The sequence below is a fragment of the Triturus cristatus genome, chromosome 9 (genome assembly GCF_964204655.1).
Source record: "Triturus cristatus chromosome 9, aTriCri1.1, whole genome shotgun sequence".
In the NCBI taxonomy this organism is placed as follows: Eukaryota; Metazoa; Chordata; class Amphibia; order Caudata; family Salamandridae; genus Triturus; species Triturus cristatus.
In genome coordinates, this window is record NC_140592.1 from 707,653,385 (window position 1) to 707,676,006 (window position 22,622).

Below are 22,622 nucleotides of genomic sequence, written 5' to 3' on the forward strand. Positions count from 1 at the left end.
TTGGTGTCTGTCAATGATACTTCTGACAATTTGCCATGGTGGAACAGCTGTTTGTCTACTTTGGAGACACTCACCCCCAGTCACAGACCTGGGTTGAATCCATCATCGTTCTTTAGCTCACTGTTCGCCACCCCAGTTCAGGACTGGCTATATGGAAATCAGTCTTGACCCCTGTTTCTTATGGGAACAGTCCAGCCCGAACTGCCATGCCAATGGACTCCTGACAAATGCCCTGGCACTTATTTTTGTTTGTTTTTTTAATACAAATTAAGTACTGCCACAGCTACAGCAATCTAAACGAAACTTTGAGGACTTGGCAGCACAAACTGATTACAAAATTAGCTACATTCTGCCTCAAAGCTGACGGAGCGCTAATGCAAATACAAGCGGACAGCTCAAAAGTTGACACTTTCATCCCTAACAGTAGTGCTTTCGCTGAGAGGAGAAACAGGACAATGACAATCACATTGACACAGCCTTCCAGGTCCATGAATATGCAAAACTGTCCCTATATTTGAAAGAGCAAGCACTTGATCTCTGGCCATAAATACCGATGGCTCAGTCTGTTTCAACCTCGATTGATACAAGTACATTGGTCCTGTTGCACAAAGTTATTTCAAGACAGAATAGCAAGGACAGAAGGCAGCGTTGCAATGAAGAACGCAACCCTTAGCTCAGAGCATCAGCATCTTCACTAACAAGTGCCTGATATGTTGTCATGGATGTTATTTCAGTGACATGTTAAAAGTTTATGGGGTATTTTTTGCCATGTATGTTCGCAGAAACGTGCACCACGGCACTTTGATACACACATCTTAGGGAAGTACTGGGTGATAAATTAATAAAATTTGCTGTTAATTTGGTTGGCCAACGTTTTCTTGGGAAGCTGGCGCTGCAAATGTTTTGAAAAAAATTGATGCGATCAATTTGTGGGTCGAGTGCATTGATGTTAGGTCGAGTACAAAAGTCTACTCACTCGACCTGCAGGTCAAGTAAGATTTTTTTGATTTGTTGAGCCCTGTGAGTGAAATCGCAGGAGTGGAGAAGTGTTGTACAGTCAAATGGCGTGGAATAGAGTGTCAGAGTGGAGTGATGTGGGGAAGTGGGTCATAGAATAGAGTGAAGATGACTGGCATAGACAGTTGTATAGAGCATCAGCTGAGCAGTGTTGTAGACTGGCATAAAGTGGAGTTGAGTTTAATGGAGTAGAGCATCATAGAGTGTAGTGTCAAGTTGCCTAGAGTGAAGTGGTGTGAATTAAAGTGGTGCACAGTAGATTGGCATAGAGTGCAGTGCCGTAGAGTAGATTGCAGTGATGCAGAGCGCAATGGTCTAGAGTTCAGTGGGGTCAAGTGCAGTCTTGCAGAGCAGAATGTCTTAAGAGTGCATAGGAGAGCAATGGCGCAAGGTGTTGCAGAGTAAAGTATAGTGGCATAGAGTGCAGTGGTGCAGAGTAGTTGGCGTAGAGTGCACCGGTTTTCAGTAAAGTGGTGTTTAGCACACTGGCTAAGACTGCAATCATCTAGAGTAGAGGGCAGTGTCACAGAGTGGTGTAGAGTAGACTGGCGCAGTATAGAGTGCTGTGGCGTAGAATAGAGTTGCGTAGAGAACAGGGACGTAGACCATAATGGTACAGAGTGCAGTGGCGTAAAGTGTTGCAGAGTACTGTATAGTGGGGTAGAGTAGGCTTGCATAGAGAGAAGTGGCGTACAATGGACTGGTTTATGAGTAATATGGTGTTGACTGCAGGGATACATAGATGAATGCAGTGGCAGAGTAGAGCTGCGTAGAGTGCAATGATGTAGCGTACAATGTCATACAGAGTGAAGTGGTATAAAGTGTTGTAGAGCATAGTAGAGCAGAGTAGATTGACACAGATCAGACTGGTTTTGAGTAAAGAGGTGTAGAGTGCATTTAAGTGGAGTGGCACCGAGTGCAACTGCATCAAGTGCAGGGACGTGGAGTAGATTGTATCAGGGTAGAGTGAAGCGGTGTAGAATACAGAGCAGACTGGCACAGAGTGGAGTGGTTCAGAGTAGGGTGCATTCGCGTGGCACAGAGTACAGTTTTGCAGAACAGAGTGGCACAGAGCTGAGTGGTGTACAGTCATGTGGTGCGCAGGAGAGTAGTGAGCAATGGTATAGAGTGGAATGGTGCAGAGTAGAGTGCAGTAGCGCAGTGAGCAGTGAAGTAGAGTGGAATGTGCATGGTGTGGTAGAAAGAACACTGCCGTTACAGACAACACATCTTCAACTGAAATGACCATGACCTTTGTGCACACATACTATTCTACTGATAAAAATATACAACGCATAACAATTAAAACTGCCATCACCTAATGTATTAATTTGATCGTATTAAAATATCTATTTTCACCACATTTCTGAATTACCAAATAATGTGCTTCATTTGTGCTTTTCTAATTCTGACATTGTGAAATATCTTAACAGTTCATTTACAACATTTACATTTTGTTGTGTGCTAGAAAACACAATCACATGGCCTTCCCTCAAGCCGGATAGATAGGCTTCGACATAAAAACGGCTCCTACACATATTCGGTCCATGGAGTGTATATCAGCGCAGAGGAGGGTTCGTGCCAAGCTGCAAATGCCTCTTTCATGGGTTCCTTTGCCACAGTTCTACCCTAGCTGTCTGTCATCAGTCACAATCAACCAGAGCTGCATTGTAAATGTAAAGCATTACCGTCAGACTCAGCCGTCCATTAAGGGAATTAATTTCAAGTACAGTCTGTGCTTCGCTTCAAAAGTTAACCAAGAGAGAATGCAAAGTTGTAGTGTTTTACTATCTCTGCACTTAAAGAAAATAAGCCACGTCCGTGTGTGTAATTTAATCAAACAATTACCATTTACGGACTCACCTACATCAAGCGTTAAATATTACACCGAGCGCATTTTGACATACTCTCAAGAACACAAGACCTTCCACATTTGCTTTGCAGGTTACATGCAAGTCCTTGCAACAGATGAATAACCAACTGATCAGTTTCAACAGGACTAGAACACGTGACCTTCAAGACTTAAGATCGTGAAAGGAATTTTATATTAAATTGCCAATTTATTTTGTGTTAACGTTAAGAAAATTAATGAACCAATACCACCGATTCGAGCAATCTGCGTCATTAAAATACCAATAATAGATTCCAATTCAAAATTCCTGAATAGTTGCTCTATCCCAACCATTTTGCCTCACCGACTTCCATCCCAGCCAGTACGTTCACAATCATACCCTGCCTTAAACACACCACAGCTCCCTGCATTAGCTCACGGTGGAATTGCATACTCAGGCACCATAGTTCATACAGAACACCGAAAACAACGAATTTACAAACCGGCTCACTGTCTGATCAAGTTGACTACTCCTCTCTTCAGCCTTTCCGTCGCCCTTTCAATTGAGTTTGCGCACTCTGCTCTGAGCAAGGCGGGTGTAACGCGTGCAGTGACGTCACCCCCGTAGGCCGTTGGAACTTATTCTCCGTTACGTACGGATATTTTAAAAAATCCAATGCGTCAGTAGCAGGTCAGCTCGACACTCGAAGACGCGTAAAGCGTCAGCCATCCTGGAATGAACGAACTATCTGGAAGTTGAAGTATGCTTCAGTATACAATTAGTTTTTCTAGTCTGGATGAGACGTTTTTAATAACACATATCGTATCCCTCAGGGAAAACAGTGGTTTCGTACTTTGACTGTAGCGTGCACCGGCGTGCAAGTCTGCAAATAAAATGCACACTCGAACAGATGAAGGGTAGGAAATCAAAATAATAATTACATCGTGCTATAGGCGTCCTCTTCGAAATGGAAGTGAAGTCCTTGAAATTACTTTGGATTTGCACACAATGGTGCAAATAATTTCTCTGTTACTGTAACTCATTGTAACAATTTAATAGGATTCAGACTATTATAAGATGGCCGCTTTTTTGCGCGATCCTTTGACGCTCGCGTGTTAGAGCGGTCTTACCTTTGCTGCTAGCTAGAACTAATGTCAAAAGCACGTGATTTCGCTTAAAGCCGCAGGCAAATAGTTTCGTCTGCATCTGTAGGAAATAGACCAGGAAGGACGTACATTTCAATGTAAGGCGCGCGCTAGTTGGTTATTTGGTAGCTGGCTCCACTTTTCATCTTAGGATATAGTGGAAAGAGGGTTGTACTCCGTTTTTAACTTGGGTAAGTTTGTTCACGTTGCCAAGCAGTTTTTGATTTCTGTGTACGGTCCATAGAGCAGTAAAGATAAACAGCCGCAACTTATATGGTCGTGTCCTCTATTCAAGACGCGTGCAATGTCCTGTGTTAAACTGTTCTGTAAGCCTTTATGGGCCAGCCAAGTCGCCTTTTGAGTGTCACACATGTCACGACTAGTCTGAGTCAAATGATGTTCAGTCTAAGGAGGTTGTTGCTGTGTCGTGTTATTTTAATTGGTGATTATGCAGTTGCACGTTATAATTCTCGCCACAGGAAATTACATCACGTAGCTTTTGATTAGTGTACTTTAATGTTTATAGAATTTCTATAACGCAAACCTAGCTTACAGTCAGCGCAACGTTGTACATGGCCAACGGCAAGCTTAAATTCGGCGAGTAAACTAAGTTTTCAACCGTCAATGTGTTGTGATGTATTGTTCTGTAACGAGGTGAGTCTTGAACTCTTTCCTAATTGGTGTAGCTTTGGTGCGGTCCTGATGGATAAGAGAATGTTGTTCCAGATCCTGGATGCCTAAATGGAAAAGACAAAACCAAAGGGGATGATGGACAGAGTGTTGGAGAGAGGTGTTGTGGAGAGGTGTGGCTCACTGGTTAGAGGCGGCCGGCAGAGAATCGGCCAGGGACCAGGGTTCAATTCCTGACGCGGCAGGGTCGTGGACCAGGGTCAAAACGGACTCGATAATTCTCGCCTCGGTACCTACTCTAACCAGGAACACACTCGGCAACTCTCGGCATTAAGCTTGCCTCATCTCTACAACGGCCCCCCACAGACGCCGGGGATGCCTGGTTTCACCTTGGAGATACCCAGAAAGGGACCTTCTCACAGGGAAAACCAGGACGGGTTCCCCAGCGGTCTTCAGCGCCAGGATACTCCATGGAGTCACAGTGCGCTTTACAAGTACACCCACATTTACATTTGAACATTGCAAGCACTCACCCCCAGTCAACTGATCTGGGTTTAATCCATCATCATTCTTTAGCTCACTCCGCCACGGAGACATGGCCATATGCAAATCAGTCTGACCCTGTGCGTCATGGGAACAGTCCAGCCCGAAATGCCAAGCCATGTCTTCCCTTGACCGGAAACAAGCATCCTGGGACCGGTTTCTGGCTCATCAGCCAGTCTAGCTTGAATAAAGTGGCAAAGGACCCACGTTTGGGCATAACCTGCCAACTTAGGGCGAACAAAGCAAAACCAAAGGGGATGATGGACGGAGTTTTGAACAATGCAAGCACTCACCCCCAGTCAACTGATCTTGGCAGTTCGGGCTGGACTGTTCCCATGAGGCACAGGGTCAAGACTGATTTGCACATGGCAGGGTTCAAACTGGAACGGCATGGTAAGCAAAAAAACTATGGATTTAGGCCCAGATCTCTGTACTGGGGTGAATGTATGACATTGTTCTGCATTCTGTCCATCAACTGTTGTTTTTGTAAATGAAACGGCATACTGTTTTTTTCTCTTTTTCATGCTTCTTAGTCTGCAGTGATGGTGTCTTGGCTCTTGTTGTGCCTTGAGCCACTACAGATTGTGAGCTTTTCTCCAAAATAATCTTGGGTGTTGGTTGTGCTGGCGTTGTAAATGATCCAGTTAATTTTGAAGATGGTGCGAGCTGGCAAGGGGAACCAATGGAGTGCCACTAAGATGGGGGTGATGCAATCATAGTTTTTTAGGCCCCGGATGAGACTGCTGTAGTGTTGTATCACGGTTGTTACCACGCGCCGTGCCACTCTATTGGCATGTGACAGTAACTGGCTCGTGAATCACTTGCACTAGAGCAGGTATTATGATGTATCTCTCCACCCCTGTTCCCATTGGTCTTCCCCACATTCTATATTCTAGGTTATCGTTAAACTGTGGTTACCGGTCAGTTTCACCTGGAGCTGCTGGACTGACAAGATGTGAATGGGGTTGTTCAATAAATCTTGAAGTTAATGTAACTCATCACTCCAGCTTCGTTATTACAAATTGGCGACGAGTAGGCAAGCCCCTTCACGTCCAACACATCTGCACCCTGCGAAGTTTATTTGATTGACAGTGTACTCACCGTCTCTTCGGATCAAGTTTGGCGAAAATATTTTTACTTCGAGAGTCGACTGTGTCGGGTATTGACGGTAGGCGTCCTGAAGTCGGCGCATGCGAAGAGCATCTGTGGGCACTCAGGTGAGATTCGTATTGCGCAAGCATTCTGAGATAGATATGTGTGTATTCAATGAGTGGCACGTTGAAATGATGATGTACGGAGTCATACATCAGCGGTAGTTGCGCAAGAGCTTTTCTTAACGCGCACAACCTTATTTCAAAAGAATACGCAACAAGGGTGAGGCGACCAATTTGCTGAGCCCTTGTTTGCAACCTCTCGCTCGCAACTAATGCTGCGTGCACCTCTCTGGTGACACGCACACCCTTTGAAGTAAATCTACGTGTAAAATTAACAGATGGGAAACAGTGACATGCTCATCACTGCATAATACAAGCAAAAAAAAATAGAAAGAAAGGCTTAAATAAAATTGAAATTAAGCATTCTGCATTAGCTTGTGTGCAATCCATTAAACAAAGGAGACACAAGCAGTTTACATTACACATCTCACGGTCATGTGCACACCTTTAAACAACAAGTAAAATTGAGTTACATTTAGAACAACAATGGGAGAGTATTATCCTGATAAATATAAGATTATTTAATCCACGGTGAATATTTACTAGCACAAATATTCTTTCAACATGTGTACATTAAGTTCATTGAACCTATCTCAGCCACAACCTTTTCTTCAAGCAAAAGGAGAACCTTCCATGCCATGGAAAGAAAGGAAGGAATATTTTTGCAATTATATAGATAGATACTGTTGAGGAAGAGGACTTCACGCCAGATTAAAAGAAAAAAGTTCTACTTTACTGCCTTGGTCCTAGTGGTCTGAAAAGATAGAACCAATTAGAAAAAAAGCAAGGGATGGTGATGATATATTTCAACATGCTCTTGATGATTTAGATGCTCATTGTTCACCAATTGTATGCATAGCTGTTGATCGTTACAATTGTTTTTCAAAGAAAACAGGGCAAAAATGAAACCATAGATAAATATGTGTCTGCTTTTAAATGCTTTAGCATTAACGTGTAGATTTGGATATTTACTAGAGGAGTTTACACGTGATCAGATCATAATGCCTGCTAGTAATCCAAACATTCTCCTATGAGCTAACTGAGCACCTCGCGTCGGATCTCAGGGGTGAAATCGATTCACACTCCGATTCGGATACCGCAGGTGACAGTCATGGTGTTACTGGAAGATTTGGTAGGCTCATTATCGAACGTAAAAAATTCAGTGACTTTGTATGTTAATAACAACTCATTTTTCATGGAATGTTTTAAGATAGGAAGAAGTGCTGTATCACGGTTGTTGCCACGTGCCATGCTACTCTGATGGCGCGTGACAGTAACTGGCACATGAATCCCCTGCACAAGAGCAGGTATTATGATGTATCTCTCCACCCCTGTTCCCATTGGTCTTCCGCACATTCCATAGCCTAGGTTACCGTTAAACTGAACCGGTCAGTTTCACCTGGATCTGCCAGACTGACCAGACGTGTATGGGGTTGTTCAATAAGTCTTGAAGTTAATGTAACTCATTGCTCTAGCTTCGTTATTACATGTAGGATGGCCTTAAGGGGTTCCAGTGTGGAGTTTCGGATGCTTGCCATAGAGCAGGGCATTACCACCATCCAGATGTGAGAGTACAAGGGCTTGAGCAGCAGTTCTGAAGTCACTTTTGGGAAGAAAAGGTTCGACTTTCTTTGGAAGAGAGCTTGTACCAGGCTGTCTTTGTTTTTTTAGTAATTTGTTCCTTGAGAGAGAGGTTGGTGTCCAGGGTGAATCCAAGTGAGCAGGTATTTAGCGAGATTAGGGTTTCTACCCTGCCATGGTTCATGTCATTGAGCCATGTTTGTACTCTCTTAATCTTGGCAAAAAATGGGAATTTTCTCTTGGTTGGGTTAAGCTTCAGCTGTTCAGGTCTGGACGGCAACAAGCAGTGTTTGAGGCGTTGGATGTCTGAAAGTGAAAAGACTTTCAAGTGAAGTTGTGTATCATCTGCATATTGATGCTGTTATCTGTGAATAGAGCACCAATGAGCTCCATGTAAAGGTTGAAGATGACAGGAGACCATATGGAACCCTGGGAGACGCCACATGCGATAGGCATCTTTTGTGACCTGGAGGTGTTCATGTGAACAAACTGGTGTTAGTTGGAAGGTAGGCGTAGAATCCATGAAGGACTTTGCAGGTGAATGGCCTGATATGCAATACTCGTTAAAGGATATATTTGTACATACAGAGAGCAGAAAGACTGATGGTGGCAAGTGCTCCTGTGAGTAATCAGATACTCTTGTCTTCCACAGGCGCCGCTTCATCAGGAAGGTTCTCTTCTTGTGATAACTGGAAACAGAGGTCTGCGCTCTGAGTGTAGAAATTTAAAGAACTGCATGTCATGATGTGTTTGTTTCCACACTGTAAACATGGATCTCTTGTCATTAATTGCCAGATCAGACTCAGGTTTACATGGGGAGTCATTCTTTTGTTAGCCTTTTGAACAGGCAAGTGCCTTGTTCTCTTGGCAGATTTATGACTTCTTAACTCACCTCCTTTTGTCAATACATTCTTAATGCTCATGATGCAGTATATCTTCGCTCTCACAGAAACATTTTAACTGCTTTAGGGATGCATTTGCACATTGTCGTACCAAACAAAGCTCCCAAGTAGATTTTCCCATGGTGTTATAGGGGCGGTGTCCCTGTTGTCTTTTATGGTTTGGCACAATCATTTGTGAAGAGGCTCATGAGTCGTCTTTACAATGTATATCCTTTTTAGTTATCGCCTACACAGCGCACAAGCGCTGCTTAGGAGGGACCTCTTGGAATCGCTCTGTACTTTATTGGAAACTCGTGCATGTTTTCCACTGTTTCCAATGAGTACTCGTGCATACAGTGGCACCACTGCAGCAGCAAGTAAAGATACTAATTGACCACTTCAGAATCGGGTGAAATACGCCTTGATTCACTAAGACTGTGACAAGACACAGTCTTTCTTATCTTCTGAGGTCCTGAAGAAATCCCCCCCCCCCCCGACCCATCCGGGCAAACCACAGGGCTGAAACATGTCGACCTTTTTATGGACATTCAGTGCGGTAGACCAATAACAGGTCCTCCTACGCACAACTCTGTTTTTAAATTATCTCGAACCTAGACCGATTAAAAAATACCATCTAGATATACGAGTTTTTAGCACCACATTTAAAAATTCACTTCACTAGAGCACTTTAATTTCCTTCTTCCTTGATCACTACTGCAATGACCAGTGGTTAACCTCTGGATGGGGGTAGCATACAATTAAAGAGAAACCCAATGATGATGCTGTCACGTTTAAAAAAAAAAAAAAACAGGGCGGCGAACCAAGATATATCGCCTTACGACTTGATTACGTGAATGAGGGTTCTTTTATTGAGAGAATACACTAATGTTGCAAACCCTGGTTACTCAGGTCAAGTGATCCATTCCCTTTTTGATATCCACTAAATTTCTTGAAACCAGAGGCACCCCACTGTAAGTACAATAAGCATTGGCAAAGCCAATAAAGTTGGCAGCCTTTTGGTTTTGTAAATGCCTGAATAATCTGTCATGGTTCTCGTTAAACTTTTTGAGGGGATAGTTTCTAAGCTGCCGCCAACATTGAGAAAAAAATAAAAAAACATAATGACTGAAAGCAAAAATATTTTTGGTCTTAAAAAGCACACTGACATTGCAGTCCCTGGCAGTGAAGAGAACTATTTTGTGTCTGTGCTCCTTTGAAAGAGCAAAATGCCATCACACCGTGAAGTTAGCCAGTGGCAGAAGTAGGCTGAACTAGTGCCCCAAGCTGTGTGCTGTAAAGGCCTGAAGAACAAGCATTGGCATAGCCAATAGGTCTCGCCTTTGGGACCTTATAAGTGTTTAGCCATGCAACAGTTGATGTTGTTGCACCAAGGATATTGTGATGGATAACTAAACACTTATAAGGTCCCAAAGGCGAGACCTATTGGCTATGCCAATGCTTGTTTAGGGTTACCCTGAATCTTACAGTTCCATTTTTCTTGTGGCAACAAAGTCATTTTGTAAGGGTGGAAGCATATGAACTTTAAAAATTACTTGAAGGGTGACCTGTTGCCTGATTTGACTTCTCGAAGTACGCAGCATGTGGAGAAAATTATATTCAGGCCAGGATTGGCACCCTCAGCAGCTAGGCTTCACTCTGGATAAGTGTAGGAAACTGTCTCTCTATATGGTGTACTAAAAAGAAGTACACTGCGCAGAGAGTCCAGTGGGTCCCAAATCGGTTTACAGAGGCTAAATTAGATAGCACAAACGCTCTCTTTTGTGGTAGTGTAGGCGAGCAGTTAGGTTTATCAGTGGGTAGCGCTAAGCATTTGTTACACTCGGAGGCAATAAATGAGGCACACACTCAAAAAATAAATCTCAGACCAAATTAGGAAAATAACACTTTTTTAATATATATTTCAAAACCAAGAACTTAATTCAAAGGTATGTACTGTTTTCAATAGCAATATTCACAGGTAAGTTAAACGTTCAAACCTGTGCACTTCTACTTATTATGCAATTCTATGAAAGGAAAAGTCAAAGATGCATAAAAGTAGGTACAGTCTGTTTTGGGGATTCACCTTCGGGCTTTGGAAGTGTAGTGGGTCTAGGTCCAAAGCACTACCAGCAGTTCTTCTGGAATGGGCGGCCTCTGCTGGGAACGGGGTGCTAATGATGTTGTTAGCTGGTGCACTACGGTGAAGGGGGGGGGGCACCCAAAAACAGGCTGCACAGGGGGACTTGGGATCAAGTCAGAGAGCTCCCAAACGAGGGGCTTGGTTCGCAAGGGTTCTTGGAGCAAGGGAGTCAGGACCCGGACCAGGTGGCTCAGGTGCAGAGTGGATAGGTCGGCTGGCCTTGGTGCGCAAAGATGCTCTTCGCGACGGGGACAAGCAGCTGGCAGCGGCAAAAACAAGGCAGCTGGGCCACTCACGAAGTGGGACTCAATGATGCAGATGTCCCTTAACTGCTGCTTGGTTCTGGTGCAGTGCGAATCCAGACTGGACTCTCACTGTTGATGTTTTGTGCAGTGCGTCCAGTACCCCAGGGGTTGGTGCTGCACGGCTCTGGTTGGTTCTGGTGTCTTCACACTCAGTAGAGAGACGGATCTGATCTTCCAGAACATGATTAACTTCTGCTGGTCATCTGCGGCGTCGGTTGGGCCAGGGAGCTGAAAACGGTTGACTGGACTCTGCTTGTTGGTGCCTGCGGACTGCAGGGGAGTAACTCCTCTACTTCAAGGGAGACTGTAGGTGATTTTCGAAGTGCTGGTAGGCTACCCATGGCTCTGGTAGATCTCCAGCTCTCAGGACAAGTCAATCTGTCGCGATTGTCAAGAAAAGGCTGAGGATGGGCAGGGTTTCGTGCCAAAGTCCACAGATCTGCTGCAGTTCCCGCCAGGTAGTGACTCTTCTTGGTCCTTCTTCTCTTGATCCATCAAATCTGAGTTCTTGGGTTTAGGGGTGCCACCTAAATACTCAATTGAGGGGCATTATGGGGAGTGACGGGCAGTAGCCAATTGGCTACCTAACTTTCGGCTGTCTTCACCCTGTATATGACCATGTCCTGTGGGAAGTGGGTATAACCCTGACCCTAGAATGCAAATTGCGTCCAAAATAAGATGGAGGAATTTGATAAGTGGGGTCTACAGCAGCGGGCCCTCAGTTAGGGTTGGTGCTGGCTGATTGTGGGCACACCTCCAAATCCGACTAATTTTCCCACCTGTCTTGACGCCAAAAAGTGGGGCCGGGACAGGAAGATGGCTGGAGAAACATGGCCCATAACAAAGGCGGCAGGGCCTTTGAAGCTTCCCACCCTGCAATACATATCCTAAGTGGAGGAGGTGTGAACACCTCTGCCCAGAGCAGGCTTTGTTCCTGGCCTCCGAAACTAAAGGCTCTCACCTCAAGAGGTCAGAAACCTGTCTATGGTGGCTGGCTGGCCGACACCGGTCAGTCAACACACTAGTAATATGTAGGTTTTCACTTCTAAGGTGCTCTCTGGGTGCATTTTTATAATAAAACCAGCACTGGCATCAGTATGTGTTTATTAAGACTAGGTGTTAGGTACCAAACACCTTGGGGTACAGTGAAGCCACCAAGTAGCTGGAAAACTCATAATGGCGAGTAACCTGTCCATGTACTCGATATGGCTTCCTTGTTCACTGGTAGTATCTAAGGGTGAACTTGAATGTCACCCGGGCATATCCACTCATGCAGATATTTCCACTCATGGGTGTAATGCACCCTTCCTTAGAGCTATTAGTCCTGCTGTAGGGGTGACTTACCTATACCACATGCAGTGCCGGGTAGGTATGGCATGCATCGGTGATGCCATGTCGACTCTTTGATTTTCTCTGCACCAAGACATGCAGGCTGCATGGCAGTTTGCATGTGCTTGGTGAGGGGTCCCTTAAGGTGGCATAATGCGTGCTGCAGCTCGTAGGGACCCTCTTTAGGTCCAAGGCTGCAGGTACCAGCGGCACCATTTGCTAGAGACTTACAGGGATCCTAAAGGGGTGCCAATTGTGGAATAAAGATACAGTTCAGGGAATGAACACTGGTTGGGGGCCTGGTTAGGATAAATCTACAACCACTTTTTCCCCTGCATGGTCCGGGAAAGGAGACATTTAGAGAGGTTCAGAAGCACTGTCCACCCTCTGATTTTGGCATACTTGATTTACCTTGCATATTCCTATGATGATTTAAGAAGGTAAACTACACCTTCTCCTGAGTAACAGCTTTGTGAGAATGTAATAATCGAAGTATGGAGATATGACCAGTTTGATTTACATGTATGTTTATTGAAGAGTTGGTAAATCAGGAATCACAAGATAACAATTGATGTATGATAGATCTCCAATTCAGAGCCCCACCAGGAGCAGCTCCCTTGCTGCTCAGCCCATCCTCTCAACTGACACTCCACACACAGTCATACCAGCATTCTATGATCTCACCACGCATACCAACATTCCAAGAACATCCACACTGGCTGAGCAGCAAGGTAGGGAATCATGAAAGGTGCAATACACAATACCTGCATACTACACACCTTCCCCCTTTAATAAAGAAAACAAAAGAATTATGTAAGCAGTAAGCATAGCAAAAGCATAACCAAATATAGTAGTAAAACATTGCATTTAACTAACAAAACAAAACAAGAATATGCAATCCCTCCAAAAAGGAAAATATGCGATCAATCCCAATAATGAACGCATTAAATCAATTAACTACACACACCTCTTCCTCCTTTACAAGCAAACTAAGAAAGGACGTAATGCCCATTCCGCATAACAAACCAAAAACATGGGTACACTGCCCATTGCACATAAACCAAATATGGGAACTGCCCATTATGGATTACAAAAATAAAGTATGGACACACTGCCCATTGCGCATTGAAATTAAATATGGGTCCACAGCCCATTGCGCATAAACCAAATATGGGTCCACTGCCCACTGCGCCTAAACCAAAGATGGATCAACTGCCCATTGCGCCTAAACCAAAGATGGATCAACTGCCCATTGCGCCTAAACCAAAGATGGGTCCACCGCCCATTGTGCATAAACCAAATATGGGTCCACTACCCACTGCACATAAGCCAAAGATGGGTCCACTACCCATTGCGCATAAACCAAAGATGGGTCCACTGCCCATTGCGCATAAACAAATATGGGTCAACTGCCCATTGCACATAAACTAAAGATGGGTCCACTGCCCATTGCGCATAAACTACATATGGGTCCACTGCCCATTGCGCCTAAACTAAAATATGGGAACACTACCCAAAATATAGGTACACTGGCTATTGTGCATAACATAATAAAATATGAATGCTGTCCATTGCCCACTTCAAACTTATGCAACAACTAGAGGTAACTACCAATACACACAGCTAAATAAAAGGTAGCGAGATTGTAACACTAATGCTAGGCACAAAAAAAACCGTATAGGGTAGAATCAGTGTAAAGGGTGTGCACTACCCACACTGTAGATTACAATAGAGTGTGTGAAAACCAGCTCCAACACAACAAATACCCTCACAAAACCCATCAAAGCCTAGTACCCTAAAAATATCTAGATCAAGAACCTCCGCAAATAAATAACAATTCTGCTTATTGAACGCAACGTGAGCAAATTCACTAGTTAAGTATGACATAGCATACTTGCGCATAACATATGACTCCATTTACAAGAATAAAATAAAACTGCAAAAATCACCAGAAGCAGTCTGGTACAGTAAAATACTAGTACAGATACAGTAATACCATAATGAGTCAAAAAAAAAACGACACATAGGACAGCTCCAAAATATAGTCCAGAAACCCTGATGAGCGATGTCTCACCCAAACCCATTCATGTTAGAAAAGATCGCCATTGAAAATCTTGCTTCAGCTGTTTACTGACGAAGGATTGAAAAGTTTCTGGCAGTCAAAGTGCTTAAATCACAATAAGATGCAATGTCATCTTGTCTGCAGCGCGAAAATCACTTTCCATTGCAGTGTCAAAATGCAGCATGTCGTACTCACGTTTTCCGCCACTTCGGAGTTTGTATTAAATAAAACAAAATATAGAAGACAAGAATCGAAGCATTCTGGAAACTAATCTTCACCACAGACATTTCCCATAACTCGCACTGACAGCAGCCTGAAGAGAAACCTTGGCAGCTAAGATGGCGGCACGTTTAGTTGACGGCGCACCGTATGGTTCACAGCACGTTGAAGCACCAAGGCGTGCATTGAGCAGCACCTTCATCGTCACAGAGGGAACCACGTGACGTCAGCGTGTCCAAAAGATGAAGGTGAGTGCGCGCTGGAACTCGAGCCACATCTTTATTTTTGAATTCATTTTTTAAAATGACAGTTGGCAAGATAAGGAATCAGGTCTCAGCTTAGGCCACACATGAAAATTAAAATTACGTTGCACTTGACTTTATCCCGAGCAAGCAAAGAATACAATAAATCCAGACGCCATCAGGGAAATAAATGCTAAAAATAAACAAGCTGAAGTTGAAAACACGAACTCCTTTGTACAGTCAATGTCCAAAGATGAAGTGTTCACGCCATAACAGACACTGCCGTACAAGCTCACAAACGCAGAGCTCGACTGCGCGCAAACAGCATATGTAGATTTGCCAAGACACAAATCACATGAAAACTCACCAACAGTTGAGACGCGCAGTGAGCAGCTCTCTCTGTCAACGTTCAAGAGAAAGTGCAGGAAAGCTAGAAAGGCCGTTTTTCCACAAGTATGCACTTCTAGGGTTGACAGGCTGTCTAGTTTGCTCACTGAAGAGTGCTCATAACGTAACGATGTACAGCATACTCTCTATGTAAACGCTGGGTTGGCTCCAGACAGCTTGACTCCAGACAGCTTGCGGCAGGAAATGGCACATTTAAACTGTATGCAGGCAAAAATTGGCATACTTAAGCTGTATGCAGGCAGGAACTGGCACATCAGGATTTGAGGGCGACCGATAGCGTGGTCACTGGTGGGGCTCAGGTCGGGGTGCCAGTAAACTTGAGTTGCTTTTTAAAATCTCTTTTCTCTTGCTTAATGTTCTTCATCTTGAAGTATCATGGGGTTTCTTGAGGTGCAGGTTCGTTCCAATTGTCGCCATTTGTAATAATCGAAGTATGGAGATATGACCAGTTTGATTTACATGTATGTTTATTGAAGAGTTGGTAAATCAGGAATCACAAGATAACAATTGATGTATGATAGATCTCCAATTCAGAGCCCCACCAGGAGCAGCTCCCTTGCTGCTCAGCCCATCCTCTCAACTGACACTCCACACACAGTCATACCAGCATTCTATGATCTCACCACGCATACCAACATTCCAAGAACATCCACACTGGCTGAGCAGCAAGGTAGGGAATCAGGAAAGGTGCAATACACAATACCTGCATACTACAGAGAACAATACAGCTATTTCCCTCATGAGCTAGGTGAATGAAAATCCTTCTTAATGTGTACAGGATTAAAAGAAAGTACCCCGAAGAAACAGACTTATCCAGTGACATACTAGATCACCACGTGCATTACACATAGCTTTTAACTCCTTCATGTCAGTTTGTGTGTATTTTTGAAACCTCAGGTCTCACCAGCTTTGAGGTTAGAGTAGGTTAGTCAGAACCAGCAGTGTCTGATTTGTGAAAGTAGCTTGAAGAATGCCACACCTGCTTATATCTGTAGATGTATGCTTAACAATGTATCACTGATACTCTGCATTTGAAGGCTGATGTGAGTTGTGGGCCACCTGAAAACAGTAGAAGAAATCATCATAGTTTTGATACATCCAAAGTTTGTGAATATCATGGAAGCAATTATTCGTGAAGGAGATCCAAATGTTCAATTCTGAGCGGCATCCTCAACTTTAGACTACCAAATATTGTGAAAGACCTTGTTGATCAGTGACAACCTTTAACACAATTTCCATAGGCAAATAGATGGAAGGGTTCACAAACCCACTACTCTGGTAAACTATTTTTCGACTTGGGAGTACTCCAATTCATGGTTGGTTTAACTCTGGCTGGCATAGGCAGTAATCCTACTTAACAGGCAGTTTGTATCATGGGCTGGGTATGTGAGGCCAGAGCTCCATCTCACAGGGTCGGCATCTACTGAGATTTCATTTGCAACAAGGGGTCAATATAAACCATATTTTTCTCTTCAGCAATCCTCGTTCAAATACCTTCAAAGCTGTCTTGACAGTGTCGACACCATTAAGTTGCAACCAGTCTTAGTTAACTCTTTCAGCTTTGCACTGATGGATATAAGACCATTGATCTACTGTGCATGATAACTAGAGGGTGTGAGGCACTGCAAGGTGCTTTCACCTTAACAAGGTCTAATGTCTTATTGGGGTGGGGAATTTTCCATCTTATGAAAAGATTTGACCTTAGACCTTGAGTAACCCATTACCAAACTCACATTTGTTCCCATTGAATGTAATGTTTTTCTCTGTAGATGCGCCACAAACTCTCACAAGGGCCTAATCTTGTTTCTTTTGGCAGTGGGACAGGAGATATATTATTTATAGATTAACTGAATGTATAAAAAGTCAGCTTAAAGGTGGGACTTAAATCAGACCCATTATCAGTAAAACAAAATTACTAGGAAGAAGCCTCCCAGGCACTATTATAGAGTCGTAGGCTTCTCTCATTCCTTGAATAATGTTCGTTTAGGAAGTTGCATACAGGAGACCACAATTGTGAGTTCACCATTGCGAGTAGGATGAGCCTTTCTCCGAGAGGTGATTGATTGGAGGGCCAATACTGTCAATAATTCAAGTAATTTAGATTTGTTCCATGCTAGATGTTTGCTTTGCATCAAGCCGAAGAGGTTTTTTATTGATAACATTGCTGTTTGACTAGAGTATAGTAGTTATGTCTTTTGAAATCTGATCCCAGAAGTTTTACATTTTGGGGAAAAAGAGGAGCATGAGTTAATTGCTGGCACACCTTTCCTTGCCAGGCCAACAGGAGTCTTCATTTGAAAGATTTGTTTCGAAAACTTTGTTAGCAGACCATTATGCCTTTGAAATATGAAGAGCGATTGTATGAAAGAGGCCAATTTAGAGCAGTTGATGGCTCTTTCCCAGACTTGCTTTAGGACTTGGTCTGGTAATGAGATATTGAGTTAATTTAGCTATGGCCCCAGCAAATTAATTGCTGATTGGTCTATGTTAATGGTATGATTTGTTTATAGATAGTAGCTGTTGGTGAAGGGTTGGTCAGAGGATAATTGACTTGCAGCAAATTACATGTAGCAGCTTCTTTGAAAAATTGAGTGTATTGCTTTGAGGATATGTTTTGTGTGTGTGTTTTAAAAAATAATGTTTCCTTTCCTTGATTCCTAGATTGTGGCGCAGTTAGAGGACATGAAATGGGATGAAAGAGTTTTGCTTGTATAATTGGCTGATCGTGTAAATGCCACTTTCATACATGTATTCTAAAATTGGCACGGTAGGTAGTTCAGAGAGTTGTACACCGGTCATTGTTGGAGAGATTGTAGAGCTTCGGAAATTTGATGATTGTCAACCAAATAAATAGATATTACTATTACTAGGTAATGTACTTACTTACTGATAGCCTGTTTCATCTTGTGAGGTTGAATCTTAGGGAGAGGGCGCCATTAGTGAGGACAGAAACTTGGAGTATGGTACTGCTTATAAAATGTTTTGGAAGATAGTGCCATACAAGTGCTCAGGAGAGATTTAATCATTCTAGTCTGTCGAATATGCAGTGCCACCCAATATATTGTTTTCATCTACCTCTGATTGTGAGATAATTCATGAGCAGTCTTGAATTTAATACTGATGATTTGCCTTTGACAAAACTTGATTTGTCTGGATTGACCGTTAATGTGATTATTGAAATTATGTGGTTGGCTAAGATTTTGGCTAGAATTTTGCAATCAATGTTTGTTAACAAACTAGTTCAGTAATTATTTGTTTCTTGTGGGTCTTTTGTCTTTTTTTGTGAATCACAATAACTATAGCTTCTATGACTGTGTCTAGGGTAGGTTCCAGAGTTGGAAAGTGAGAGCAGTTTGGGTATCAAGACTGCTATGAGTCAGTAGTATCATTGTGGAGGCAGTTCATCTAGGACAAGTGCTTTTTATTTTTAAGGCGGTCTGTGATATTTACAATTTCTGCTTCTATGGTGTTGGATTGACTATTCTCAGTTGCACTTATTTTTGAGGGCAGTGAAGAAGTTGTTATAGTCTTCCATTTTTGGGTGTTTTTTTGCTGATGTATAGTGTCTCATTAAATTCCTTAAACATTTGTGATATTTCACAGTTTGGGTTTGAGTAATCACTGCCTAGTCATGATTGCAATAGCTCTAAGATAGTTGGCATGGATGTTACTTCCTCTGGTATGGTATATGGATTTGAGACTAAGCAGGATATCATCTGGGGCATATGTACAACTTTAATTGAAGTTAATTAGCAGTTTCAAGAGACCCTCGTAAGCTGACAAGCCTTTGTCTTCATGTATTGTTTTTCTAGTTTCCTGACTTGGTTTAGAATGCAATAAGAAAAACAAAGAGGGGGAGTAGAGAGGTACCACTCAGCCTGAGTGGTGGAGGTGGATACGTCCTCCCAAGGTTCAATCAATAAACATAGTGATCCACCCACAGATGTATATGTTTGTCAAAATTTCCCCAGATAAAGTGTAGATCCCCACAATGGTGGAAAGTACACACTAGTTGTTTAACAACTAGTGTGTACTTTCCACCATTGTGGGGATCTACACTTTATCTGGGGAAATTTTGACAAACATATACATCTGTGGGTGGATCACTATGTTTATTGATTGGTTTAGAATGCACCAGGATTCTTCCAGTGCTTATTTTTCTTCTGCTCTGCCATTGCAGTGATCTTGCTTTGCAAAAGGTGCTTATAAGCATTCCATGGTACTTCTTTAAAGACTGCTGCAGATTTGTTATTGAATTCACACGTGAATGATCAATATCCATGTTATGGTGGAGGTTGGTGTTTAAAGTTTACCTGGGAATGTTATTACTGATTAACAAGCCCTCAGAATTGACTGAGATGGGCGCGTGATCAGAGAGTACACACTGATCAAATTTTTGCCTCCGTCATACAATTGAGCAAAGATTTGAATATGAGCAATTCCCATGTGTGAATTATGCAGATTGAAGTAAAATTGGAATCCTTGTCTATCTGGGTTGGTTATGCACCAGATGTCAGGCAAAGAAAATATGGCAATCACTTTCTTAAATGATAACTGTAGCTTTGACCCATCTGCCATGCTTGTCAGGTTTCTTGGTAGTAACCGTGACATTTATGTTCTCATGAATCAAAATGGCAACTCCATTCTTCTTCTTGTCAGAAGTTGGTTTCTCTAATCTATTTTCTTTTGAGCCTCAAGTTTTCTTTCTTTTCTAGATTAAAGCTGTCTTTTACCCCAGTTTATGTGGATGTGAAAGGACTTTTTTTCGTTTAATGGGCTTGTTTACACTTCTGTTCCATTAGATGCATTGCATGAACATCTTTGTTGCCCTCTGATAGATGTAGATTAGGAAATGCAGGAGCTTTGCAGGAGCTGATGGGGCTATCTATAAGAAAGGTTGTGAGTTGGATGATAGCCAGAAAACTAAGTAGCTTGGCAATTGTCTGGGATGATACAGTAGTCATGATATTGTTGTTTGGCTATGTCTCTTGTTAGTTAACATTGTGGAGTATTTTTCAAATGTTTGGTGTTCTTGAGATTTGGATCGGTCTGTTTTGCCTCCATTTCATGAGGAGCGAGTGAGTTGAGTAATTTTTGTAGAGCTTGTGATTATGTTGAAAATGTTGTCCTGTCGCTTTAAGTGATTTTGCATCTTCCGGGATAGAATATATTGTATTTAACGTCAAAGTGTTTCATTGCCGGCCTTACATTTTTTTTAAACCTATTTTATTGTTTTGTCAAAACAAGCATCTAAGAGGCATTGTTAAAAGAAAAAATCATATTGTTATTTCTCACTCACAAGACTATTGTACCATGCCGTCCATACGTGCAAAGTTCCAGGATGCATCTGTGGTGCTATTGGCGGCATTGAAGAAAACGAAATGCAGCTCGTATATTATAACATATCAACATATTTAGCTAGACATCAGGTTGAATTCATATACCTAAGAAGAATAAAATAGAAAGAAAGGAGTCACAATTTGTATCTCAGCAACACTTTGTGTTGAAAAGCATGGGTGAACAAGTGAATTGATGTTGGAGGGGAGTTGCCAGCCCCAGTCAAATATGAGATGGGGGTGCACATTAAGTCTGAAGAGGTAGCATCAGAGTTCAGTTACGTTGACCCTGATATCCATCTACATCAGGGCTCGCTTCAGTGATCGTGTCCCCAACACTGGCTATGCCCTCTTACCTTATCCCGCTTTTATCTTCACTATAAAGGGATTTGATATCACTGTCTGGCCACTTTAGTTATTCCCTGTGCCATACCTACCTGATTGTTAGGGCCAATTCTAGCCGTTCAACACATAGCAATGTGACGTTTTGCTAGGATCAGAGCTATTACGATACACCTACTTGTGGCTGTAGTAGTTTTTCGATCTTGGGTATTAACCTTAATAAGCATATTTCGGGAACTCTTTTAATCCTCCATGGTTGCGTAGACTGTTAATAATGTTCACCACTACGGCTGCATATCTGTCTAAATCTTATTAATCCTTTCGGGTGTAACATACGCCCAGTGTATGTAATAAAAATGGATTAATTTAAACTGTGCATTTTTGTAGATTTTGGGAGCATTTCTAAATACGCTCCGCGTTCCTCCTCGCTCTCCTTTTTGGCTGTTTTAGTTATTCATTTGTGCCTAGAAGGTTCCAATGTACACTTTTTGTGTTCCCAAATGACTCCATGTAACAGTGCAATGGCTTTGTTTGCCGTCCGTTGGGCACAACATTTGTAAGCCATGATGTGTCTAAGGTTCATCGTAATCCACTCTCTAGAGTTTGCGAAGACCGGCTATGATGAATCCAAAGAGAAGATGGTGCCCCAGAGAGATGTCATAAACATCTTGCAGCTCTCCAAAGGTTACATACTCACCATTCGCAAATGAGTATTTTCTATTCCCTTTTCTAACCAACTATATTTTTCTTTCCACATCTCCTGACGAGGGAAAGTTCATGCAACCATTATTGGGATTTCTGGAGAATAGGGCTCCTGCGTTCACTGAAGTGCTAGTCTCCAGCTGTATTTAACTGCATCAACCAAAATATTTTTATTCTCACCCATCCCATAATATGTGCATCAATATCTCCATCCAGGGCACGCCCTACATTTGCTCTGCTCTCTTATATTTGTACTCCTCCACCTGGCGGCTCAATATAATTGTGCTGTCAGGTAGTAGTATTCAAAATCTGGGGCTGCAAGTTCCCCTTCTGAGACAGGGAACCTCTATTTGGGCAATACTACTCTATGCCTGGCAACTTCCTATATTAAGTCTAGAAGTATTGAATTTATCCTTTGGAATACTTTCTACGTTATTTTGATAAATAGGGTAGGAAAAAGGTAGAGTGGCCGTAGTAGGGCCACCATCTTCGCTAGAGCATTCTTTTGATCACAGACAATAGTAGTATATACCAGAATTTCACACAGCTCCTTATGGTCTGTATTGCTAGTCTAATGTCCCCTTCTAGGAGATCAGAGTCCGCTCCTTAAATATGGACTCCCAAGAATTTTACCATCACTGGTTCCAATTTGAATTTATTAAGGATCACATGCAATACATCCTCCCTTTCAGAG

General features: G+C 42.6%; 2 protein-coding genes across 9 annotated transcripts in view; one reads left to right on the forward strand and one right to left on the reverse strand.

The window, feature by feature from the left end:
• Positions 1 to 3,497, reverse strand: part of BANF1 (barrier to autointegration nuclear assembly factor 1) — an 82,349-nt gene extending 78,852 nt beyond the window's left edge. For 3 of the 7 annotated variants that reach the window (XM_085625864.1, XM_085625863.1, XM_085625860.1), the window contains exon 1: positions 3,352 to 3,472. The gene's annotated coding sequence lies outside the window, so the exon portion shown is untranslated. Of the gene's footprint in view, positions 1 to 3,351 lie in introns of all 7 variants that reach the window. The other 4 variants (XM_085625865.1, XM_085625861.1, XM_085625862.1 and 1 more) reach the window with 4 other exon arrangements.
• A 524-nt stretch (positions 3,498 to 4,021) lies between these two features.
• The window catches only part of EIF1AD (eukaryotic translation initiation factor 1A domain containing), a 325,274-nt gene continuing 306,673 nt past the window's right edge, over positions 4,022 to 22,622 (forward strand). Inside the window, exon 1 of one of the 2 annotated variants that reach the window (XM_085625867.1) lies at positions 4,022 to 4,185. The gene's annotated coding sequence lies outside the window, so the exon portion shown is untranslated. The remainder of the gene's footprint in view (positions 4,186 to 22,622) is intronic. The other variant, XM_085625868.1, reaches the window with a different exon arrangement.